We start from the raw sequence: 22,507 nt of genomic DNA, 5'->3' as shown, positions 1-22,507 counted from the left end.
TTAATATATTTTGTAATAATTTAGCTGCCTTATTTCCCAGAACAAAATTGGAAGAAGGGGACATCATCTAAACTTTTAGGATATTATTTAATCTAGTAAAAAGAAAGTTCTAAAACTCTATTCCATATTTTCCACAGTAGAGTTAATGCAAGGAGAAGAATTGTACATTCAATCTTCTCCCTACTATAACTGTCTCTTCATCCCAACATTCAACAAAGGTCATAGTCTCTCTTTTATTTGGAATGTCTAATTATGCAGGCCCCCTGATAGAAGACCCTACACGTATTTATTGATTTGTTTCTTTCTTACTGAACAGGTGCTGCAAATCAAAAGGGATTTGGAATGGTAGAAAAATCCGAGAAGAGGAATATATTTGGTGCCCGAAAGAGGTTAGTGTGGGTGCCAGAGATTTACTTTTAGCAGGGCCTCAGGCCAAGGTTTCTTCCTTGCAGCTCCCTGCCTCATTTTGCTTGGTAGAACACCCAAAACCGGGTTCATAGTCCTGGCAGCTGAAGGCCGTTTAATTCTTTTTATTCTTACCTAGTGGCATATTGCTTCTAGAACAAGACCCTTTCTCTATTTTTTCTTTGTTCAGCGATTCCAGCCCCCAACAGGTCTGGCGTGTTCTTGCTACTTTCACAGAGAAATGGGAAACCGCATTCCATTACGACGGTGCTGAGGGTCATTAGCATTCTCTGAGCCTTTTAGGTTCTCATTTATATGAGAAATGATGCCTAAAAATAGGGGATAAGCTGAAGTAAATGGCATTTTAAATGGCTAAATTTGTTCTCATTGCTTGCGATACAGGCACATTCTCATTAAAAAAAAACAAACAGCTGAATAACAAATGAATTCAGCACTCTCATTTCTTTTCCTTTCTCTTAACTAGTTAAATACAGTAAAAGTAAAGACTGACATACAACATGGGCATATTGAGGTACTGAAACATTTACAGCGTGCTCCTAACATTTTTATTTAGAAGTGAGTTCTACCAAATTCATTGGGAGCCACTTTCTTGTTAAGAAAAACTTATTGCAGTTTTTCAAAATGATGTAGGCTGTAACATAGCCCCTGTTGCGGCCAAACCCTGGCTCACTTAAAGCGACCAAATCACTTTGAAATTACAACATAATTTTATTTGCATGCATACAAGCAATAATATAGTATATACTGGACCCCAGCGAACCTTTGCACTTTGCCGAACAGTTATGAGCAAAAGCAGAACCAGGGTTTAGATATCTTTGGCCTACTACATTACGAGGCAAAGAAAGGTGAAGGCATAACAACCAAAAAAAGCAGACGCAGTGGAAATTATAGTGTGAAGTTGGAATATTTTAGATAAACTCATCTATGTGACCCTATTTATCCCTTCCTACTAGGTCAGCATGCTAGCCATACTATCATTCATTCAATCTTTATTAGTCATAGACCAGTACAAAGACATAAGTTTATCAAACAAACATAGTCATACTTAGTAGCAGGCATATATATTAAAATCCACTTGTTACCTATTCAGCTCAACGAATGAGGTCTAGGATGTAGCCTATATTATCAATTCTAACTATGTATGGATTAAAAGTATATTCAATGTGAAGTATAAAACTTAAAAATCTGCATTGTGACTATGCTATATGTAAAAGTATATACAAGCAAAATTATAGAAAATTTACTATAGTATACAGGCCATTACAGAGGATAGCCTTTCTTAGCTTTTGGTCTCTTGATGAGGTGGATCTTCATTGCTGCTGCGCAAAATCTTGCTACCTGCTCTGTTACTGTGGGGTGTTCATCTATGAGCAGCAATTGCATGTGCTCGTGATCTGTGCGTCTGTCCAGTAGCCATACTATCTTTGAGATATGGTCAGGGAATAGAAACAATTTGGTTTACTGGGCCACAGGATCCTGACTGAGTCTTCTCCTTGTCACCACTTGCTGTGAATGTTTTCTTACAAAGGCACTTTAAGGAGTTCATATGCATTTGCGGGGGGGGGGGGGGGGCATCTCATAGGTTTGGTAGTGAATGCAGTTACATGTGTATGGGGAAGTACCTTTTACCACCACACCCCACATTGTCTAAAAACGAAAGGTGGTATCCTGTGAACTTTTCCCATTGGCACGATTACATCTATGATGAAGATGACTAGGGGCATCCACTAAATCTGATTTCAAGGATTGGAGGCTCACCCCCACTGGATTTAGAGATGGGGACAAGGGGGTTCAGAAGAAAGAAGTAGGCAGTCCTACTGTTTGTGCAGAAATTCAGCCACGTGCCTTTGAAAAAGCTAGAAACACCATTCATTCTGGTAACATTTTTCCCTTCACTTTCTTGAAGCCAGGGGTCACTCACTCAGTACCTTCATCTAATCAAGATTCAGTTGATTCAGTTAATTGGCTCGCACCCAGTCCATCACGGTATTATAAGAACTGATTTACGTCTTAGCCCATCTCTCCTGGTTCAGATGGCCCAGTGAAATAAGACATTGTTTTGTTCTGGGTGTCTGATTCCTTCAAAGACTTTTGAAGATCTTTTTTGCTTAAATATACAAATAAAGGCTTTCCAAAATTTATGGTCAAATGTGGGTTTAAAGGACTGTGAAATTATTAGATAGTGGGGTGATTACCATCCCTCAGTTTATGCCACTACAAGTCTTCTAAAATGAGGATGAGTTTATGCAATCATTAATTAGAGAGAAAATCGCACAGTTCTTTCCTGTCAGGCTCTCATAGTGAAATCTTATTATTATTTTTTAATAATCAGTCGCATTCATCTCCAAACCATAGATAATACATTTTGATAATTATTCAGGATGAGTCTTGCTTTGGTCCCAAAAAAGGAATATCCCATCAATGTTCAGGAATTGTGTGATATGGGCATAGAGTATTTATTTCTTTATTTAAATGCAAATACTATCAAATTATCAAGTCAAGTGAGAAACTGCAGTCTCAAAGATTAGTATATTCCTTTAAAATACTTTTTGAAAACATCTCTGCCCACTAATTTCAGGACTTTCAGGTGACAGAATTACTAACCAACAAAATATCTTCTTCAGTCTCAAACTCTACTGTAATGGGAAAAAAAGTTATCTTAGAAATCCAGGGTCTCTTACGCATGCAAATTATAGTTTCAAGGACTTTCTACCCCCAAAGGCTGGATATTTATATATATTTCCTACATATAACACTGCCAGGATAGTTTGATATCTTTGTGTTGTCAAGACGTCCTGGGGAATTATAGTCTAACACAGCCATTCTGTAAGTACTAGTCAGGGATGATGGGAATTATTGTCTAAAACACAGGAAGGCAATAGGTGGGGGATGGTGATTTACATAATATCTGTTCTGTAAGTCATATAGTTTTAAAAATACGTTTTGCACATGAGGTCACATTTTTATTAGCAATGCAATAGAAATAACTGAACAATTTTAACAGCTGTCAAGGAATGGTATATTGACAACAATTATGAGTAAGTGTTGAATGATGGAAAGTGGGTGAAACTGTCTCTGAAAATGAGACAGTTTACTCATCCCTTGTGCAAAATCATATTTTATTAGTGAAGAGATTGGTTTTAACAGGGGATATGATTTTATATCTTATATCTCTATTGAATCTTGGGTAATCGGTTGAAATAAAACTTGCAAGGACAGAAACCTTTTTGGCAAAGAGCAGAAGAGTCATGAAAGGAGCAGATAAGGGCTTTAAGATGTCCTTGCAATTCTTAAATATATCTAATTGTCTAGTTTTGTAGATGTTCATCTCACATTGAGCTGTACTGTCCTTTTAAGATGCTAGTAGACCACTTTATGTTCAACACAATGAGTACCAATTCTTTATACAAGTCCTAGCTGAAGCAAGGTTTTGCCCTGCAGCTGATAAAACTGCTGCTAGGTTAAGCAGTGACACACACACACACACACAAATGCAAAAATACTCAAAGCTCACTAGAGACTATTTTAATGTGAGGCCCAGGGCACAATTTCAAGTTTTTAAAGGGAGAGAATAAGATTCAGAACTTTCCAAGCAACAGAGGACTTTTTGGTGGGAAAAATCCCTCTAGTATATATGCTTCTTGTTGAAGTTCAAGCTTGTCTAGACAGTTCTCTTTCAACTGCCATGGTGGCAGTGACATTTGAGTACTTCTTCATAGCTGTTTTAACACGGGGGAGGGTGTTCTTTCCTTGATTCTATAATTCTGCCATTTTGAATAAAATTTGGGGAGGAAATTTATATGAGAGTATTTTCTGCCTCTTTTAACTCTATTTGGCCAGAGACCTAAGGTAATTAAAGTATATTTTAGGAAGGGCATTAAGTATGGAAGCAAATCGCCATCAACTAACAGAAACTCTGTCTTATCTGCCTTTGGGAAGTTCACACTGTTAAACATTTACAAAGCAAGCTATAAAGAATAATGCATTGTGTTTTCATATACTTCTTCAGGAAAAGGCTATGCTTATGCCCGCTACAGACTTATCCTTGATTTTACTAGAATCTATAGCTGTCCCACTGGAACTGAGACCATCTGTCCCACCACTGGAACTGGCATCCAAAATAATATTGATTTTGACAGCCCAACTGCCAATACCAATGCAGAGTAATGAATCAGCAAAGGAGAATAAGGAGATTACTTATTAGTAAGTATTAGTAAGGATCTTACTAACTCAGGGTTGTCCACAGGGTGTAGTTGGAAAGGTCAAGACTGAGGTCATGACAGTTTGAAACTCTGCCTGCTTTTTATGTATGTTGCATGTGCAATGCAAATAAAAATGAGCAGAGCTTTAACTGCACTGTCACCAGGCAGATGGACACCAATCTTGACTCTTTTTCCCCCCCCAAGCCCCAAGGACACCTGGCAACTGAAAAAGAACTAGTTCACCCATTGGAATTGTTACAAGGGTCAACTATGTCTCCTGCCCAGGTAGAATTACGTACCATCATATCTTTGTTTCCTAAAGTCACAACTCAAGATGACCTTGATCCACAGGATTGCATATCAGATAGGCTGATTTAGAGTCTTTCCTGGTAGACTGTAAAAAGATCTAGACTGAGCTGAGATTCTGACACTTCATCTTGGTCTCTTTGAGACTGCAGACACTATATTAGTTCACCAATCCTAAATCCTCCTTTAGGAATCAGTGGTACAGAGACTGCTACTGTGCCAGATCTTTTTCTTCACTATTTTAAGATCATAGATCATCTTTTCCTCATGAAGCACTAGGTAAAATTGGAGCAGTACACCAGGCCATAGTTAAGCCTTTGGAACATGATTATACTGTGTCCACCTCTCTGCTGCCTTTCCAACACCAGTGGGAAATTTCTTCTATGGCTTTAAGACCCTCCAGGTCCATCACCCATATGGAGTGATAATCTATGCCACTCAACAGCAGCTTCAGTATTACCTGTGACTTTCACTATGGTACTGCTTATGAATCTTACACAATTGCTCAGCTCAATACCAGCAGGTTTAGACTTGTTCTCTCTCTTTCCAAGTTTCTACCCACTTGTCTCTGTTTCCATCCACTTTGGAGGACCTGCAGTATACTGTGGAGATATAGAAAATAACAATTGTAATCCTTCTCCTTCTCCTCCATTTTCTCCATTTCTCTTTTCACCTCACCAGGCAGATGGACACCAATCAATTACTTCACCCTCAGAAGATACTCACTCCTATTTAGAGCAGTTACTTCAGTTAGTAGAAACATTGGGACTGGAGGTTCATTAAACCAAATCATGTGAAGATGATCCAGTCTTCCAACTCTGGTGGCCATTCCTGGTTTTTTTGGCTCCTCTTCTGTTCTCAAAAAACATTTGGCGTTGTCCTGAATCAATACCTCCAGTCTCTGGAGAATCTCCATTGTATTAAACAGAAAAACTGTCATTTCCTCTTCCAACTTTCTGTGTATAACTCCTGGAAGCTGATGCTAGTCAAAGTTCTGGATAAACCACATTCTATACTTGTGTATTGAGAAGTTAGGAAGTTAGATGAAGTTACTCTATAGCACATTCTCTCACAATGCTATTCCATCTTCGTGGATAGCATTCACAAAGAAAGGAGAAGACATGCAGCATTCTGTGATTTTGGTCCAAATAGAAGTGGTCTATTTATAAATTTTCAAATAAATCACACTATATGATAGTGATTTTTCTGGTATTGTTAAATAAGATTGATGTGATGGCCTTTAAGCAATTTCGCCACCCAGGCAGGCTGCTAACTGTCTGGATACAAAAAATAAAGCATACTTCCTTAGACTAATTGTGCAGAAAAACAGCATAGTACTGCAATTTTATCTCTATAATAGGCTGATTGTGTGACAGTGCTAACACTAAGTGATTTGAAAAATTCCGACACTGCCCACTTCCTTTTTGTTGTTGTTATTATTATCAGCAAAACTTTAATCATGGCTTACAAACCAACCACCTTTAGCACACATTTACAGTGCTGTAATTTTCTTTTTTCCTTCCCTCAATCTGCATCCTGAACAAGGCAGTGCTTATTCAATGGGAGATTTTGATTCTCCGAAGCAATGGGAACTGCAATTGTTCCCAAGTCAGCACATAAAAGGAGGCAATTGCAAGAGCTGGAACAAAACCAGTCAATTATATGTGTTTTACTGAGCAACATATGATTGGCAACACAACACAATTAACACAAGGTGATTGTCAAAAGAAGGATACATTGGACACTGAATATGTTTTGATTCACCTCTCCATTAAGGATAGAAGAAGGTGAAACATAGTGAAAACACACTGCTAGTTAAACAAAAACAAAAATAAATCTCAGCCACTTCATGAATTCAAAGAAATCTTCAGAGAATTATATGCTTTTCAGCATATATCTTGCAAAAGGAAAAGTAGTTGCATGAGTCTTTAAAATGTGGTGGTTACATGTTTTGGAAAGTACCTGACAAAAGGTCTTTAAGATAGTGTTGGCAGAGATGGAATAAATTAGGTGTTCTCAAAAGTGGGATTTTTTTCTGCTACTTCTAATTGAATAATATTGTAGAAGTCCAATAATCAAATGGAGCTGAAGAACAACAAAACTAGTTAATAAATCTGGTTTCCGAGATTACAGAGATTTGGGGCTGGAGATAATGTGAATCACCAAGGCAATCAATTCTGACCACACTTTGTAAACAGTTCTTGCCCCCATCAACATTAATTAGATTATTAACATTATATAACATTATAAGATTATATAACATTTTTAAAAAATCCCCCTTCACCCCTATGGGTGGTGTGTGTCTTCCTCAGTCTCAAGGCCTGGGAGTTTGAGGGTTCTGCGCAGTATCTGAGCTGTTCCTAGCACTGTGCTCTTCTGGATAGAGAGCTCTGAGGTTGTTCCTGGGATCTGTTGGAGCCACTCTCCCAGTTTAGGAGTCACAGCCCCGAGTGCTCCTACCACCACTGGGACCACTTTGGCCTTGACTTTCTACTTGAGTTTTCTCCTTTACTTGACTTTCCCCTTTGGCCATTACTTTTATTTATATATAATAAATATAATATGATTATAATATAATATAATATAATATAATATAATATAATATAATATAATATAATATAATATAATATTATATTATATTATATTATATTATATTATATTATATTATATTATAATCATATTATATTTATTATATAACGTAACGTAACGTAACATAACATAACATAACATAACATAACATAACATAACATAACATAACATAACATAATATAATATAATATAATATAATATAAAACATTAGATGGCTGGTTTTGAACAGGTCTTTGAGGAATGTTCTAACCCATCTAAGTGCTAGAAATAATGTATGTATTTAACAGACTGGCATATTAAACATATCTTTTTACAGTTACTATTAATATGCAGTAAAAATGAGTGTTAATTTAAAACTTAATTTTAACATAATATTAAAATTAAGGGGAAAAAGGATTAATCAGATAAAACATTGCCAGGAACATTTGTGAAATGCATATGCAAAATAGTTCTTCTGAGAGCCACATCCTAATCTGGGTGTTTTGTTTGTAAAAATATTCCTGCAAATTTGTCTGTGATGAATTTTACAACATACCGGGTGGATGATTCAGTGGGTAAATGATGACAACAAAATCAGGAGCATGCTAGCCATCAATCTTTTGAACATCTACTTGGGATGGAAGGTGTGACTTTGGAATTGCACAACTTCTTTCTGTCCTGGTCCTTTTAAATAATAAGCCATTAGATAAGCCCATTAAAAGCCAGGTTTGACCTGTAATGAAGTTTTTAAATGGAGGAAATTTATTTCTGAACTTTTGCAGTTCTCAGTTTCAGCATCATAACTATTCTTAACTTGTCATGCCATAGAGTTCTAGAAATGGAAGCTGCTTGTCATTTCCTTTGAAGTAATGTTCCATTTCTAGTATTTTGATCAAAAAGTTTTCAGTGTGGAGCTAATATGCGTGGTTAGAGTTTGGATTTTAATAGGAGAAGGTAGCAATAGAACTAGGCTATATTAGTGCATTATGGAGTAAAGGTAACACAATGTATTACAAATAATAAGAAGCAGTACCCGCGGGCGGTGTAAATAAAGGAAAGGGGGACTGAGAAATTAAAACTAAGGGGAACAAAGGTAAGACAAGGCAAACCAGCTAACAGGAAAAAAGATCTAGATCTGATGACTTTTGTCTTGCAGTTATGGTTTTCCACCCAGAGCTACTGAAGCTAATGGGGTAACTCTGTGCCACTTTCTCTCTCTCAGCCCTACCTTCTTTGAGAGTTCTGTGGGGAAAAGTGAGGGAGAATCTTGCGATTCTGAAGAAAGGCAGAATATAAATCAACTAACAACTAACTAGCTAACTAACTAACTAACTAACTGTCTTCATGCATTCTTACCATTTGTACCATGGAAAGAAGCATCTTATGTGCCACTGGATTTTTAAAAAAATTGAACTCTGGAAAATAAAGAGTGAGAGAGAGCGCTCTGACTTTGAAGAAGGACCTTGACTCCTTCCCTCCCTGCTGTCCTTGAGAAAATACCTGCAATTCTTTCCTTCCCATCATAGTATCGCAACTGTAATGTTGGGAGAGGAGAATTTTCTGAGGATCAAGAAGGCAGCATGAATTGATCAGGAGATGGTCTGCACCCACCAACCCCCAAAGTCCCCCTACTCTTCATGTTCCTAACATGGGCAGGGAATAAGTCCCTTGCAGATGGCAGAACCAAGTTATTGCCCCAACAGCAGGAACAGAAAGAATGGGACACCATTCCTTTCTTCTGCTCGCACAGGAGGGCTTTGGCTTTCTTGGAAGTTGGGACAGCTGAGAACTCCAAACTTAGCTCTGTCTTTTTAAACAAAACTTCAGAATAATTTTTCAGAATGCTATTTTTTCATGGGAAGAGGAGAGTTAATCTTCCTTTCCTTTGGTTTTCAGTAGGAATAATCCTCAAAATTTGTGGTAGGAATCCTACCAATTTGTGGTAGGAATAATCCTCAAAATTCAGAATGGCTTCTGATGAACTTTATGCCAAAGTTATTATGTGGGTTTCCACATTATGGAGAGCACATCACCAGCCCCTGTTCTTTCCACTATTAGTCTTCAGCTAGACATTTTCACTTTGAATTAATTTTAACAATGACTCTGTTTATGTTTAATGTTTATTGTTAATGTTTAATGTTCAAGTTGTCTTGAAATGACTTCTGGGCAGAAAGATGGGATAAAATGAACAAACAAGCAAGTTTTTTAAAAAAAAGTTTGTGTGGGTGTGGCCAATGGTAAGTGCTAAGCATGGATAAAATGCAATTAAGTTCCAATGATGTAGCAAATACTGTAAATATGAGATATACATTTCATCCCCCCAGTTTTCCTTGCTAACAGCTTGTCTACTTATGCTATTGGTATGCATGCATAACACAGGATGAACTGAATTGTGTACATTTCACAGCATAGAGATAGAACATAGGCAGATTTGGTCTACTGCAGAGGTAACTAGAAAAGCTTCTGCTTTAACAATGCTTTGTTGGAAGCTACGGGTCTTTTGTGCTTCTCTTGAAAAAAAAAAGGTCACATTTTAGAAAGAGTCTGGCAGATTCTGCCCCAAATGCTCCTATATTTGTATTGAAGTATTTTATTCTTTGCTTTATTCTGGGTAAATGGACTCTGGATGAGATACAACAAAATACAAAATGTTATAAAAGCAAATGTAAATAACAGAAATCATCAATAAGAAACCATGGTGCATCAAATCTCCAGGACCACCTCCCCCTGGAACAGGGCTACTTTGGCTTGTTTTTAGAATACTTGTAGAGTAGGAGCCATCCACATTTCCAGGGTAGGAGGAGAGTGTTCCATAAACTGGGGACCACCACTGAGACAGCCTGTTGCCTGATCTACATCCTATAAACCTCATGAGGAGTAGGGACCTGCAAATGTTCCCATCAAATGACTGAATAGGGAGATTTGATTTTGGCAAAACACTGCATGATATACTGTGGTGCTACACCACCACAGACTTTAAAGGTGATAACCAGCACTTTGAAGTGGCCCCAGAAACCTATTGGCAAGCAATGCAGTGATTACAAAATATCGTAGGAGGTATTTTCCAGGGTAGGAGGAGAGTGTTCCATAAACTGGGGACCACCACTGAGACAGCCTGTTGCCTGATCTACATCCTATAAACTTCATGAGGAGTAGGGACCTGCAAATGTTCCCATCAAATGACTGAATAGGGAGATTTGATTTTGGCAAAACACTGCATGATATACTGTGGTGCTATACCACCACAGACTTTAAAGGTGATAACCAGCACTTTGAAGTGGCCCCAGAAACCTATTGGCAAGCAATGCAGTGATTACAAAATGTGCTACTCTTACTTGATGGGGTTGACCTGTCAGGAGTCTAGCCATCACATTTTATATCAACTTAGTTTCTAGATCATCTCCAAAGGCAGCCTTACATAAATTGCAGAAGTCCAGCTGGGTGATGGTCAGGGCATGAGTTACTGTTGCCAGGGTATGTTGGTCCAGATAGGGTTGTACCTGGCATACCAGCTGAATCTGAGTGAAGGCTCCCCAGCTGTGGTTTCTACCTGCTGTTGAAGCTTGAGTCATGAGTCCAAGGATCAATCACTGTCCTCCCCCATGACCACTGATTGGAAACATCTCCTGAGGTTGAAATAGAATCCCTTCAAAATGGTGCCCTGAGTTCTCAGTTGCTGCAGGCAATCTAGAAGGATACCATGGTTGATAGCACTGAACACTTCTGAGAGATCTCATAGGAAGAGCACACTCCCACTCCTCAAGGTCCTACTGGAAATCATTGACTACAGCAACCAATGCTGTTTATGTCCAATAAGGTCTGAAGCCTGACTGCAAAAACTCAAGAAAATCTGTTTCATCTAAGATCTACTATAGCTGATTTGCTCTCACCTTCTTACCTATCATCATGAGGAAGGGAGATGATTAGAAACTGGATGAAAGTTATCAAAAACAGTGAAGTCCAGGGAGGGCCTCTTCAGGAAAGGACACACTACTGTCTAAGGCATGTGGCAATTTGCTGTCCCCAAGACAGGCATTGACTTCCTCCTATAGCCAGCTGCTCACACTCCCCAAGATATCCAAATAACCAGGAGGGGCATGGATCTAGCTTGTAGGTAGCAGAATTCAGACTACAGACGCTCCTTCATTGTCTGGCTCCACAAGATCAGATGAATCCTAGATAGCAGCATAAGGCTTGTCTTAATGGATCGTGCCCAACTGGCATCTAAATCAGAGCAGCTATACATGACTTTATCTTCTAGTAAACCTGCAAAACCTTTGGGGATATTTCAGTTCAGTACCAGTAAAATGCATACCACATCACTTCCATGATTGATGATATAATAATTCTTGGTATAATGAAGGAAAATCTATAACTTCCAGAATCAGATCAGCCAGTTCTTCATGATTAATCCAGTCCTGAGACTTCTTTCTTCCAAAGCACTGCCCTTTTGTGATTTATTACTATTAGAGTTGAAAAGAGTGGCATAACAGTTTGGCCCAGTTGGGCTACTTGATTTTGTGGTGATGAGATCCTGAGCAACCTAATTGTAATAATCAATTTCTACTGCTTTTTACATTTTCATCTCTGAGAAATTAATAACTTTTCCAGTGAGGGATTTAGAGTTTTATTGGGTGTCATCTTCCTCTCAGGCTTTTAGCCAACTTAAAAGTTTAGAGGGATCCTAAAAACAAGTAAAGGGAAATTTATCTGATCCTTTTAAGACTCCTTGAAATTTAGGGAAGAAAATGGCAGTGGGTTTGCTGTCCCCAGCTATAGGCTTATTTCCTCTGTGGGCTTTTCTGATATAGAGGCATACCATTTTGCTTATAAAAGCTTTTGACACAGAACTGTGTCAAAATCAAAGGTGGAGATTTGGAGTTCAATGCCAGTTAAGTACTGCAGATACTATTGGGTTCCAAGTTGAGTTCTTCATAGGAGCTGTTAATTTTCATCATGTATATTCATCCTTATTCTTCTGTTTCTTAATATAAACTGACAGCTTTACTTTTCAGACAGCTATCTTAAACTTCCTGATTCCTGATATCAAAAAACAGAATTAGTTTAATGACAAGGCGTCTGAAAAATAAAACTTTTAAATAAATATTCAGATGATATACTCTCCAATTGCTAAATGTGCACCTTTTGATTTACTCTTGATAACACATTTTTGAAATGTCTTTCACTCAGTGAAAAGTATGCATGATTCATAGTTCATTAGGTTTTCAAGCTAGATGCTGTGGGAAAGAAAAAGTCTATTAGGCTGCTATAAATTCTGTTCATAGTGACATAATTAGCACCCTCAGTATTTTCATTTAGACTTACATTACTTAATTTCTTAGAGTGGGTTACGAAGATGCATATATGGATAAGTCTCGTAATACAATTAAACAGAAATATCACTAATTTTCAGCTAATGCTTAAGAGTGTGTTTTCAATAATACATATTCCTTTTTCCGTCAAGCCCGTGTCTCATTAAATCAAGAGTTGATAAGTTGGATAATATTGATCTCACTCAGAGAGATAGATCTGAGGGCTAGGGAACTGGGATTGCTGTGATTTCTAAATATTACATTTCTTTACATTTCCTTTACAGAGGAAAAAAGCAGCAAAAATATAAACAGTGTTTGTACTTTAAGCAGATAAAGGAGATCCATATTGACAGGCAATGCAGATTGTGACTGTACTGGGACTACACATTATTTATTTTTAAGATGTGCTACTGAATATGGGTGGATACCAAGTTCACCAGTCTTAAGGTGATAGATTTATGCACAAATGCTCTCTCAGTGTTCCTATTGCTAGTAATAAATGCAGCCCTCCCAAATATATTAATGACCCTGACCTGGGATTATCTAATGCTGATCTAAGGGTAATAAATGATTGCTGGTTAAATGTTTTCAGTGTTTTTTGACCTCCAAGTTTATAATGTTGACTTTTTGAAATAAATTATAGCTTCTCAATAAGAATGTCTGACCTTGTGTATGGACACGTATTATTCAGCACTTAACTTATCCAAGGCAATCAGGTGAATCTATGCATCGTTGGTTTACATTTTCATTAAACAACCTCTGTAATTAAAAACAAACAAAACAAGATATTAAAATCCAACTTCCATGTGTTGGAGGACTTGGAGTAAAGGCCAGCTAGCAAACTCATGCCCTGAAGAACAGTTGGAGTGTGAAGATCAAAATCCAGTGACATTCATATTCAAGCCTCTCTGACATAACTTTATGATCTTCCAGCAGAAATATACTAGAATGTATATTGATCATGCTGACACTGAAATATGTGATAACAAAGAATTCTGGAGTTAATTTTATGGGATTTTGTCACCCCCCAAATCTTCTGGTCATTGTGTGCAAATAGAGTATAATAGTGTCATTTGCTGGTAGTGGACAACTGACAAGGACACATCAGCCTGGGCAATAAAAATTGAGGACACTGGTGTCTAGAGGTTCATTTAGGGGAGCACTTCTATATATTATTATATAATTAAAAACTAACTAAAGCAAGTGACATTCTGGTTCCTCTGACAGAGCACCTCAACAGTGTCTGATATGTGTGACAAGATATAGAAAAAAAAAAAACATTTCAGTTCCACCTAAATGCATATTCTTTTGAAGCCACACTTTTGATTATGGAAGCATACTTCCCATATTATACTTCTGCTGGACTTTGTCTAGGTGTAAGTGGTCTCCCAGATTATTATTTCTATCATGCTATGGTGCTATAGGGACCTAAATATCTATTTCTATCCATTCTGCAAGTACATAGGAAATTATAATAGGAGTGGCTTCTACTCTACTCTGCTCATCTCATCAAATCACATACAAGATGAGGATTCGAAGAAGAGCCAAGAGCCCAGTTTAAAGTTCTGGTGCTGATATTTAGAGTCCCCCTCCCCCAGTATTAGTCTGCTGCTATTTCTTTCAATAATCCTGTTATCACCTAACATTTCTCTGAGCAGGACCTTCCTTTTGTTCCTTGACTCAGGGTCAAAATCTGACTCTGGAATCAACTCCCATGTTCCCTTCATCTCTGTGAAAGTTTGATGGACTTTAAAATGGATTAAAGACTTTTTATTTGTTAGGTGGGTCATGTAGGGTCCGGTTATCCACCCTATTCTCATTTCTAGGTTAATACTTGGTTTATTTTTAACAATGGATGTATACATACTTGGGCATTGCTTTAAATAAGCATGGAGGTTGTAGTTTGTCTTAGTGTTAATATTTGTTAACTGGTTTGGCTGTTAAGTTGTGACCTAATTTCATTGTATTGATTTTGTAATTACTGTGTTTTTCTGAATTGTGCCAAACCTTGGTAAAAGCATGTCATCATCATAATTGCTATTGCTGGTGTAAACACTCAGAATAAAATGCTGAATAGGATATCTGTCCATCTTTATTGTGCTTTCATGAACCTCTAGGGGAAAATGCCTTGTTTGGGGTTGGGGCAGCACAATGACAGAAATTGGGAGGCATCAAAGTTAGGCAACATTAGATGTGGGTTTTAAAAAAAATTGTTACCCAGAATTGTGGTGAGTAAGAAGTATGGAATCAAGGATTTGGGCTATTTTTCTCAAATAGGTACTGGGTATTACATCTTAAATAATATATATCCTGGCTCCATTTCTTTTTATTGTAATGTATCTTAGATCTCTTGTTTGCAGCCACTAAAAGTAAACAAAAATATGGGAGAGATCAGAAAGCAATTTTTCTCTCAAGCACCAAGAAGGTTATTTATTTGGTTCTTCCTTTCCTTCAAAGGACCCTAATAGGTTCAGGTAAATACAAATACTTCACAAGACAATGTGAATAATGAGAAGTGGAAACATCAAGGCTTTTTGCTCTTTCTGCATTATGACTGTTTATAGCATACAGTCACACACATCTATAATATTGTATATGCATATTTATTTAGACAATTTAGATATTATTTCCCATACCAAACACGTATCAAACCGGTGTATAGTACAAATGTAAAACAGCCTCAAATTATAAAATAGAACTATATTTAAACAACGGCACTTGTAGTGGCCCCTTTTCTGTTTATGCATCTATTTACTCTATTTTTATAACACCATACTCTCCAATGACTCATGAAAGTGCACAATTAAAATCAAAACACAATACAACAAATCAGTAAACCAACATAGTAAATCAATAACCAGTTGATGATGCAGTCTTGGTATTGGCCCTGCAGAATTCTGGAGCATTCATGTAAGATTTGAACTCTATTTTTTTCCAAAAACCAAGTCAGGAGAAAATGATCTTACAATGCATGTATTTGTAATAATAAACTGTGGAATTAATTGGCATTTTATAGGACTTTTTCTGTCTTCACACACATATAGATTGAAGAATACAATTCAGAACAAACCATTCGTTTTTAAAATTAGTTATCAGGCATGCATGCATTCTTAGGTAGCTTGGAAAGTTAAATAACATTTCCAACTTCTGCAAGTCTTTGAAAACATGGTTGTGTTCCCAGGCCTGGGGTTAGGTTGGTTGTTGAGCCTGTGACTGATTTTTTGTCGTGTAGTGTATGTTTTATCTAGGTGCATATATTCTTTTAATATTTTCCTTTTGTTTAATTATGTAAGCCACCCAGAGTCAATTGGGAGTCGGGTGGTCCTCTAAATCTAATAAAATAAAATAAATGTTGATTGCATGTTGGACATATCAATGGATTATGTTATTAAGTTATGTTTTAAATATATTTCTTGTGGTATGATCCAATTTTTAAAAATTCTGCTACTGGTGATGGCGTACAGTTGAGCAATGAATATTTGAATTCGTCTTGTATTCTCAATTAAAAATTAAATATTTCCTGAACTTTGCATGGAATGAAAGGAAGTTCATTGCAAGGAAATCGATCATCTCCTGCAGTACCATTATCATTTCCACTCATCCTGGATAGTAAACTGCAAGGCAGATGTTTCTGACAGCTGCAGCTAAATGAGAGGCCTTACTGTGAAGGGACTAGCTCTATACAACTTTATGCTCTCCTGTAAATATGTGAACCTAGATTATACAGAAAAAGGGTGGAATTTGGTCTGTGCTTATTTTTATTATTGTAGCTTTATTGCTTGTAAAAAAAGTTCTTAATATTCAAAATATATCTTTATTCTTTCCTATTGTTTATGGCTACTTCAGTTCCTGGTAGACGCTTAAAAGTTGGTTAATTTGGTTCCATTTTCCCCCAGTAGACAAAGCTATTTATAATTAACACTCAGCTAAAGGTTACTTGAGTGTGTGTAGCTGCTAAAATACTGTGCATAATAATAAGTTAATTTTTAATGCTCAAATAAAATTTCATGCAAGAACTATACTCTTAATAGTCTTGAAAACAATTAAGAGAGAGTGATAAGATGTGAGTTTTTAAAAATGTGCTAACCCAACATGGTGTGCTAGTCCAAAGCTAATCTTGGATGCAATGCAATGGCTTTTTGATGCAATTATTACACAAATCAAGAAACTTAAGATAATGTGAAAGAGGACTGGCATGCATCTCTTGCCACCATGACAGCAATTTGTTTTCAGAAAGGTAAGGTTTAAATCCAGAAGTAAATACATATATAAATAAATTAGTAATGTGGCCTTTGGATTGGTTTTGTGTGTCCCTCAGCTGACTTTCAAAATCCCAGGGAGAGAAAAAGAGAGAGGCAGAGAGAAAAGGATGAGGAGCAGGAGGAAACAGGAGAAAGAGAAGGAAAGGGAATTTCAGGAAGAGAAAATGGAAGAAGCCAAAGGCATAGCCACACTAATTGCTTAAGCTGTGTGAGAGAAATAGCCTGAGAAACACCCCGCCCCAGCACCCCTCTTCCTTCTCTGCCACTAAGTCAGGATACAGATTAAAAGTCTCCAAAACTTTACTAAGAGTCTGCAAGGACATGTTAAGTAAAATTCCCAGGTGAAAGACCCCATGAACACATACAAGCAAGCTTATATTGTTAGTTTCACATAGGACCTTTCAAATGGTGCAATTGCACTGGGTAATCCACAACTGGTCATTTACACAGTTCTCAGTAAATGGAAAATCCCCAAAACATTTACCTTTGCACATGTGTATAATAGTGGCATTTCCATAGCAACCTACTATAGCATTTGCAGCTGTTTTGCAGCGCGGTGTACAGTAAGCATAGCAACTATTTGCTTATATATTCTGTGCTGTTTGTATCCTACTAATGTAATCTGTCTGGCTAAGGCGAAATCTTTCTATGTGGACTAAGTTCCTCATGAGTCCCACCAATTCCTCTGAGTTCATCCATTGGTTACAACTGCTCCTATGCTGGGTCCATGTCAACTTGACTCTAAGCCAATTAAGAAAAGCTTAATCTTCCTGTGGGTGAATCTTACTGCACAGACAGTTGTGTATGAGTGTGTGCAAGCATGCATGTGTGTGTGTGTGTATGTCTGCTATATCAACCACGGATTTACAAAGCCCCCACTTTGCTGGGCACATGTTGTATCTTATGAGATTACTTGGATAATTCCTAGGTTCTTAGCTAGGAAAACCAATAAAAAAAGTGATTCTTTTTCTTTGTACTGTGTTATTCTTTGATGAATAAAAACATATAATAACAACAATAACAATAATTTCTGCAGGGGTTTAATTGTCCATTTTTCTAATTGTCCATTTACTTCACCTTCCAATTCAGCTTCTCTAAGGACCTTGGTTTTCAGTATGAATCATAATTAATCTAACACCAATTTTACAGTTCTTACTACTGCCACTTGGAAAGGAAAATGTCAGATGTTCAAATTGGCTTTAGAAAAAGCTAGAACAAGACATATTATTGCTGGTGCATGCTGGATAATTGAGAAAGCCAGAGAATACCAAAAAATAAGTCATTATGTGCTTCATTGATTACAGAAAGGCCTTCAATTCTGTCAATCATGTCAAACTGTGGAATTTTCCTTAGGAAAATAGGAATTTCTCATCTCATTGTTCTCATGCAAAATCTATACATAGGTCCAAACCACAGTCCAAACACAACATGGTGAAACACACTGGCTCCAGCTCTGCAAAGAAGTGAGATAAGGCTGTATACTCTCCCTTTATTTATTCAGTCTATATGCTGAATATATATTGAGGGAGGCTAGATTGGTAGAAAATGAGTGTGATTTTAAAATTGGAGGCAAAACGTCAATAACCATGCTGTGCTATGACACTACTGTGATACCTGAAAATAAAAACGGACTGTAAATTTTAGTAATGAGGATCAAGGAGCACAGTGAAAAAATAGGGCTAAGATTTAATATAAGAAACTTAATCAGTGACAATAAGTACAGCAACCAACCTTATAACTGACAATGAAGAGACTGAAGTGGTGGATAGCTTCTGGCTTTTAGGACTGACAACCAACAGCAAAGGAACAGTCAAGAAATACACCACAGATTAGCACTTGGTAGAATAGCAATTAAAGCCTTGTAAAAGATGTTAAGATATTGTGATGTGTCTATGCCTATTGTGTGGGCAATTGGTTTTTCCCTGTGACATTCTATAGAAGTGAAAGATGGACTTTGAAGATGTGGGATAGAAAAAATATTCACATTTTTTAACTTGGAGAACACTTCTGAGAATACTGTGGACAGCCAAGAAAAAGAACAAATGAATCATGGGGCAAATTGATCCAGATTTTTCATTCAAGGCACAAATAACCAGGCTTAAATTATCATATTTTGGATATATTATGCAAAGACCTAGGTCTCTTGAGAAGTTTGGGAAAGAAGGCAGGAAAAGGAAAAAAGGATGACTAGCAGCAAGGTGGATGGACTCAATTACAGTGCATTTTTATGTGAAGCTCCACTCTCAACCAGTGAATCTGTTTTGCATTTTCTAGACTCATCTAGAAAATGACTTGCAATTGTGCATTTTTTGCCTGCTTTGTGTTCAAAGAGTTCTTTTTGTAGCATTCCCATTCACCTTCAGCCATTCGCTTTTTCTTCCTCCTTAATGCATGCTGTATGAGGATGGAAAGTATAAAGCAACAATTTTCCCCACTTGCTTTTGAAAACCAACAACTAATATATGTCTATGCTTTCTATAGCCTGTTTTAGCATCAAAGAACAATAAAAAGACAAAAGATTAGTGAACATTACAATGGAGAGTTATTGCATCAGCGCTGAAAGGAATGGGGAAACAGCTGCATAAAAGAGCAATAAAAAGCCTTTACTTCTGGCTTGCAAGATATAAGAAGAATTTGCAACATATTATAATTAGTCTGCTGTATATAACCCCTGTATAAAAACTTGAAGGAAAACATAATTTAAAGATTTATTGAAAACCTTCTCTTTCTAATACCTTTGGAGAACCATTTGACTTAGAATTGTGCCAGATCAAAGCTCCAGTGAGTCATTAGGCTTTTAAGTCTTTCATACTCTTTGAATCAGAATAGAATTTGTCAGTACAACAGTTTTGTCCTCAAGATGCCTATCACTGATGTGCTAGAATAATGATGGGATCCTAAGTTTCTTTGTGTGGACAAACCATAGGGCTCTCCTATCATGCTGTTTTTTCCCGTAGTTTCCTCTAGTATTTGGGTAACCCTGGGAATGCTCAAGACAGCCCAAGTCATTTTACTGTCTGAGGCGAAGGACAAAATTCTGCTTCTCCATCATTCTGCATGCAGAAGAGGACTACAGTACATGCTGTTAAATTAAATCTTACTTTATTAGTAAGTGCATCTTTTACTATAACTGAGGCACACATAGCTGTTTTTTCCAGCAGAGGGGAAAGATTAGGGAAATGTGGTGCCAGTGATCATCATTTTGTCTGCAGACATATCTACAGGTGACTGCTGAGCTATCTGTCCCACCTGGCATCATCACTACCATCCTTGCCATACTAGTTTCCCTTGGTGGCAGGGCTTGTGTAGTCAAATGATATTGAGTGGAATGCTGACAATAGCCTGTCATAAGGATCACACAAACTGAAAAGCTGATGTCCTGGGCTATGTGCGTTCTATAAGCCATTTGCAGTGATGAATATTAAAAAATCAATTTTCATACCAGATCAGTTATTGCTTGAGTCAACAAGGGTCACATCTGATACTGTGGCTCTTGGGCATCAGATGTCAAGTGGACTATCAGGCTTGGTTCCCTCTGCTAGGTTGGGGGATGTGGAGGAAGAGAAGGCCAGAGTTTATGTGAGCTTTTGAGTCTTAAATTATATTTATCTTCTTTTTGGAGCATAGTCTCTAACGCTAATTCTTGATTAAACTTTATCTGGGTTGCTCAGGGGGAGGACAAAGTAACAGAAATAGAAAGCCTTGCAAATGAGCTGAAACCCCCTCAAATAAACCTAGTTATTGTACTGGGTATTGGCACACTGAAGGTTATACCAGAATGTATATGTGTGGGCTTTAAACACTCCCTTTGGAGATTACAACTGAACACAAAGAAATTGGAAGGTTGTGAAATTTGTTGTGTAAACTAGACAGTTTTCATCCAGAAATATTACGAAGAGAGAATCTGTAGTTTCACACTGTGCCTTTAAAATAATAGATCTCTCTTTGTAGAGCGTCTATAAGCACTTACTGAAAGATGTTTATAAACTGAGCTGATGAAGGAAATGTTCAGACACCAAAACAATGGTCCTCACTAGAGAGGGCTACAAACAAAGGGGCTGTGCTTAGCAACTGAAGAGACTGATGTGTCCATTGAATCTCAAAAACAATCAAGGATTGCTGACTTTTTCTCCAGAGGTGTAACCCCAATAAATTCTGGTGACCACAGAAGTGACATGAAAGAAAATGGGAAGGAAAACCACATGCTGCGTGAACGGTCTTTTGGTCCTTATTGCTCTTGGACGAATGTTACCAACATTATAGATAAGAGGATCTCCAATATTGCAAATATTGCAGAAGAAATAGCTATTGCTGAGGGACAGCTAAACTCTGAGACCACAGAAAAACGTGTGGACAGTAGCATATTTCCAGTACAACCATGTACAATAAGAACTCAATCTATAACAATAAAGCCCCATACCAAGGCAACTTCAACCCCTTCTAGCCATAAGGTTTTGGATTCCTCATTAGGAAATGAGGCAAATGATTTGAGGGGTTCACAGGATTCCTGTTTGCAAAAGATTATACAAGCTTTGGGAGAACAACGTGAGGCTTTTAACAAGTTTGCCATGAAGTGGTCATCTGATTTATTACAACTGAAGGAATTTCTATCTACTTCAAATGATCTACTGACAATCCTTACCAAATTAGTTTCAAATGAGTTTGGACCACAGAAAGATGCAGTACTTGATGATAATACACTACATGCAATCATTCTCAAACCCAGAGTCACTTTATAAATAAGAGAAAAAATAAAGTAAAGCTCCAGATGAAAACCAAGAGAAGGAAAAAGAAGGCATAAGTGGAAAATCAAGTAAGGAAAAGTAAGAACCGGAAGAGCACTGCTATTTCCAAACAGGCTTCTAAACTTAAGTATAATAACCTATTTAAATTTTTGGGAACAGCTGACCAAAGAAACAACAGACCAACCCAAAAGCCACCCAGAAAGAAGTCAGAAGCAAATAAAGTACCTAATGAAGGAAATAAGGTCTCTAATAAGGTTGAAATGACCAATACAGGTGTTCTAATCCAGCAATGTCCAATCACTGCAGAGGACTCTATAAATGAACAAAATCATCTAACAAATAGTTCAACAAACTCTGTTCTTCTGAGGACTGATAGAGAAGTTCCGTGCAGAAGGTGGTAGAGGTAGTCCTCACTTAATGAGGCTAACTGGGACTGGAAACTCCATAGTTAAGCAGCAAAATTGTAAGCTGAAAAATTACGTGACCATGCCACTTAGCAACGGCAGTTCCAGCAGTCCTGGTTGCCATTGTTAAGCAAGGATGTCATGTGACCATGACTTCTGACTTCCTCCCAGCTTCCCCATTGACTTTGCTTGTGGGAAGCCAGCAGGGAAGGTCACAAATCATGATCATGTAACTGTGGGGATGCTGTGATGGCCATAAGTATGAGGATCTATCATAACTAC

Source organism: Python bivittatus, unplaced genomic scaffold (assembly GCF_059951505.1).
Source record: "Python bivittatus isolate LINGU-HERP-01145 unplaced genomic scaffold, Pbiv_v1 ctg000080_np1212, whole genome shotgun sequence".
Lineage (NCBI taxonomy): Eukaryota > Metazoa > Chordata > Lepidosauria > Squamata > Pythonidae > Python > Python bivittatus.
This window is presented reverse-complemented; position numbering follows the sequence as displayed.